Source organism: Odontesthes bonariensis, chromosome 21, assembly GCF_027942865.1.
Source record: "Odontesthes bonariensis isolate fOdoBon6 chromosome 21, fOdoBon6.hap1, whole genome shotgun sequence".
Classification (NCBI taxonomy): domain Eukaryota; kingdom Metazoa; phylum Chordata; class Actinopteri; order Atheriniformes; family Atherinopsidae; genus Odontesthes; species Odontesthes bonariensis.
This window is the reverse complement of record NC_134526.1, coordinates 9,115,645-9,120,769: the sequence shown is the minus strand read 5'-3', so window position 1 is coordinate 9,120,769 and position 5,125 is coordinate 9,115,645. Positions and strand designations below refer to the sequence as shown.

Genomic DNA, 5,125 nt, shown 5'->3' with positions numbered 1-5,125 from the left:
GCGGAGCGCGAGCTGCGGCAGAGCGATGTCACGTGCGTAGCCGTTGAGAAGGCGGGGCTAATGAAACACGTTTATCACTGCACTGCTACATTTCTGAGGACTTGCGTTGACATAATACAGTCCCTAGCGTCTTATGCTGAATTATATCAAAGCAGCAAAGTGTCTCTTGATAAACCAAACTTTAGCCATGTCCTAAACTGACCCCAAAATAGTCTGAGCTCCTTAAATAGAGGGCCTCTACAAGGATACGTACGTCAAATTGGACTTTATATTGATATGAGGACCTGTTGAAGTTTAGTAGACTGGCCAAAAAGTCCTCACATTGCAGAAATGTCAAAACAATGGGCGTATCGAGCTCAAGTTTGTCCAAATGTGAACTCCTTAGTCTGTCTGATCCATACAAAAACCTAATTCTAATATGTGCCACAAAATGAAGTGTTTGCCCCCGAACATACCTCTAAAGATATGAGAATGAGCTAAAATATCTACGGCTTCCCTGGATCTGAAACTCAGTTTGATCCTTAAAAACAAACAACTACACCTTCACATCTGGCTGACACATTAAAGCAATGATATCTTTAAGATAGATTCACATTTTTGGTCTTGATACCTATTTACAAAAATCAGTCTAGTTTCTTATGAGCGTTTCTATTCAACACAATTCAACCTGCTATTACTTTGAGCTCTTATAAGTCAACAAAAAAACAATGAATTAAATTAAAGAAAGTTAGTGGAAACCATTAAAAGGTTTCAGTTAAATTTGGTGAAACCATGGCAAGAGTCAAAGAGAAAAAATACATCATTTTCAGATACGTATTTGACAATATAACCACATTTCCTGACACAAATCGTATGTCCTCAGACATTAAATGAATGTAAATATGTCTTCAGTAAAAATAAATTTGAGCAGAGATGTAAACTTTGAATGCTTTGGGATTGAATCAATCTCAACTCTTATTTGCCCGTTAATGAAAATATAATTCATGTCCAGACAGAGTTTCAACCAAGCAGATTTTGGAAGCAAATATTGTTCTTGCTAAATCTAGAAGTCTCTCTTTTATTTCACACCTTGTACAAACTATTAATGTTTCAAAATATTTCTTCAAAACTGTGTATGAACTGAACAGACCATAAAACCTGATGCCTCAGTCCTCCAGATGTGCCAGAGTTGTGCTTCAAGGTCACCATCCAGTGGCAGAAAAGCGTTGCTACAGAACCTCAAGACAAGAAGACAAGCTTTTGATTCATGATCTTTTTCTTTAATGTAATTGAAAGTTTGCAGTCAAAAACTTCACGAGCAAAATATATTTGAAACTTTGTTCCAGCAGGATATAGATTAGCAGTAGAACACGTTAAAGAATCAGTTAAAATAAAAAAGTGGCATTTTCCGAATGATCATGATAATACAGTTTTGTATTTCTACTCTTACCTTCTTGGCAGTAAGTTAAGTACCCATCAGCTGCATTCATTGTTTTCTAGCTTATTATGCATATATATATATATATACATATACTAAACTGATGTGTCCAAGAAAAAAAAGGCTGCAGAAGTGTGTCTGAAGTAATGCTGCCATCTGCTGGAGCTTCTTAAAGTTGCCATAAATTTTGAACTCCTTCTTCTTCTTTTGTTTAAACTTAAACACTGCAGCAAATACCATAAATAAATCATAAAAAATATCCCCATGAAGCCCAGTAAAATAAGCACAGCAGCAGCAGAAATACAATAGTGTACTGAGTATTTGGTCAATAAGGATAGTACTTGAGTCATTTCTGCCATTGCACCATACCCGATTTTATTTTTCTAAAGGACTTTAAGTGTCATCGTTCACATCTGGAAGTTGATGTCCGAAAGCTTTTATGTATTTACACACTGTGATATGTTTTCAGACGCATCCTTACATTAAAGAAAGCTATTAATATAGGAGCTGCAGGGAAAAACAACACAGAACTGAATGTGTGTCTCCCATTGAAAGTAAAAGTCATGTGAAAAGAGAAAGTATTACTGAAAGTGGCAGCACAGTCAATGTTTGGGTATGATAATGCTTGCGGATTTCTACCGAAATTGGATCTAATTACTTCGATAAGACGTACGTTTAATCACTACAGTTTTTAAATAAGTTATCTAAATATGAGTGTAGATAAAGCACACCAGTGTAGCTGATACTGTGAGTTCATGCATCAACAGTTGGCCACCAACTACACCTGCAGAGCTTCCTCACGAGCCCAGGTTTACTGTCTCTTTCTTATACACAAAGATAAGGGCGTATTTATCTTGTGGTAATGAGTATAAGGGCTAGAGGCGGATGTGAGCCATCCACCTGCAGCTGCTGTGCACAGCGAGCGGTTTGGAGATTCAGGTCAGACACACATCTTCACACTTTCCTGTAAACTGTCTGAGCTGAAATGCAGAGTGCAGCTCAGGATGTGCTCAGTCTGACTGTCTGTCTGTCAGAGCAGTAAGACTCCCTCAGTCAGGAGCTCCTGTCGTGTCTTTTTGGTAGTGAATGAACCATCCCTGGTTGAGGGTTTTTTTTTTTTTTTTTGCTTTGCTCTGTCATGACACTTTTTTCCAATACACAAAAAAACAATAAAACATGTGAAGCACGGATGTGCAGGAACATAAAAAAGGATGTAATATTAAACCAAGTGAAGGAGCATACGACAGAGAGAAGGTACTTTACACAGCAGGGAATGCACAATTAACTTAATATAACTTATTTTCACAGCAGGTTCAATCCATGTTTTCTTCTGCTATTCAAAAATAATAATCATTTTTCATCATGACATAAACATGTTCTGCTGGGTTTGGTATATAGAAAGGAATTGCATTAGATACGGAAATAATTAGAATGATTTCTAAAATTCCAGCACAGTTTTAGTTGATTTATTGTAATTATATGTGTAAATATATTAAATATAGATGTATTTTTAGAGAAATACTTCTGAAAAGTGCGAGAAGGCACGGGTCGTACTGTAGCATCTCAGCAACGGCAGCTATTGTGAGATGTTTCCGGTCTACAGTGGTCAGGAACTTTAAAAAATAGTCCAAGGAAGCAAAACAGGTGGAGTTGGCCAAGGCTCACTGATGCATGTGGGGAGCACGGGCTGCCTTGCAAACAGAGGAGCTACTGCAGCTCAAATTGCTGAAAAAGTTGCTGATGGTTCCAATAGAGAGGTGTCGGAACACACGATTTTTTGAATATGGGCCTCTGTAACATCGCAAAGGTTAGAGTGCCCGTGCTGACCCATGTGCAATAGATATGTGAGCATCACAACTGGACCGTAGAGCAATAAAATAAGTTGGCCTGGTCTGATGAATCACGATTTCTTTTTACATCATGTGGATGGCCTGTTCTGTAGGTTTCACTTGCACGGGGAAGACATGACACTATGCATTATGGGAAGAAGACAAGCTGTGGCAGTTAGCCATTCAGGTGGATGTTACCTTGACGCAAACCACCTACCTGAACACTGTTGCTGACCGAGTATACCACCTCAAAGTAACGGTATTCCCTCTTGATCGAGGCCTCTTTCAGCAGGATAACTCTACAAAAAAATGGTTCACAAATGGTTTGAGGAGCACAATAACAAGTTTAAGGTGTTGACTTGTCCTCCAGATTCCCCTGAGCTCAACCCAGTTGAGGACCTGTGGGTTGTTGTGCAGAAACCAATCTGATCCATAGAGGCTTTGCCTCAAAACGGCTTAGTGCAAGATACCACAGCAGAGCATCAGAGGTCCAGAAAAGGGGAACAAAATCCGTGTTAGGCAGGTGGTCTTTATGTTATGGCTGTGTTATGTTATTAATTTACAGTACAGGCAGCTCTAGGCGTGTCACATATGACAAAATGATTATATTTATTGAAAGTTTGACAAAAAGTTAGCCTCCGCTCGGAGCCCTAATAATCAATTATAAGTGTAACAAATGCTTTTGTTTCATATCAGGAAGAAAACAGTAGAAAATGTTTTTCTATTGTCTCACATGTTCATTGTCTAATCTTTTTGATGGAATTACAAAATTTTAAACTTTAAAACTTTAAACTTCAAACTTGGATTTGAAAAAGGTTAAATAGTCCAAAACCCAGATGAAGACATAAATACCACAAAGCGCCTTCATCTTTTTGGACATATATCAACATGCTGAGTATCTTATAGTAAATATTAAACCCTTATGTTAAAGCTTGTGTGTGTTTCCTGATCAGGACCTTTTCTGCTCTAATCACTGACCCTGGTGGAGGCAACAAACCTTGTGGGATCTATACCCGGTCCTGATGAGGCCATGAGGCATTTCTGAGGTTCTCGTTAGAGTTACGACTAAGATGTGAAATAAGGTTAGGCCAAGCTTAGGGTTTGGCATGAACTTTAATAGATACAGTTCGAGACAAAGTCCTGGTAAGCACAGCCGTACAGGCTTGTGTCTGTGTGGGAAGAAGCGATGTGTCGTATCAGACTGTTGTGAGCTTCTGCCGATGGGAAGGACATGCAGAGAAGAATCTGTAACAGATTAAAGAGAGTGAGACAGAATCAAATACGAAAGGTCCTGAGATGTTTTTACAAAATAAAAAAAAGGGAACGTGAAAACATCAATCAGCAAAACTGGGCTCCTCACTCAGCAGCCTTTAATTATAAAGTGAAAATTTGAAACTCTGTCCAATCCATTTACTTTCCATTTACGTCTCCAATCAAGTTTGTGACATCTCCTGCAGAATCAAAGCAAAATTTCTGAACAACACATTTCAGTTTTTGATTCTGGATCAATCTGCTGATCTTCAAAGAGCATTTTTCATTTTCTCTTCATGGGTCTATGAAGTATAGATTGATGGTGCATGGAGAATATATTTCATGCGTTTAAGGTTAAATTTACAACACTATAAAGTGTGCAGAAGTGAAAAAGTTGGAATACGTTCCAAAGTAGCTGAAACTGTGAGTAATCAGAGATTTTCAGTGTAGATACGCAGGAATGATTGTCAGAAAGAAGGAAATCGTGTTTATCTACCTTTGATCGATCAAATGAGATGAAGCAGCTTCTGATGCCAAGCTTAAAAAAACAATTAAAGAGGATCAAAATAACCTCAGATATGCATAGCTCAGTTTAATTTGAGTTATTTGTCTATTTATCCATGAATTT

At 38.1% G+C, this 5,125-nt stretch overlaps 1 protein-coding gene across 1 annotated transcript in view; it reads left to right on the top strand.

The window, feature by feature from the left end:
• Positions 1–4,583: 4,583 nt before the first annotated feature.
• eif3d (eukaryotic translation initiation factor 3, subunit D) overlaps positions 4,584–5,125 on the top strand; it is a 145,550-nt gene continuing 145,008 nt past the window's right edge. The window contains exon 1 of the mRNA XM_075453441.1: positions 4,584–4,587. The gene's annotated coding sequence lies outside the window, so the exon portion shown is untranslated. The remainder of the gene's footprint in view (positions 4,588–5,125) is intronic.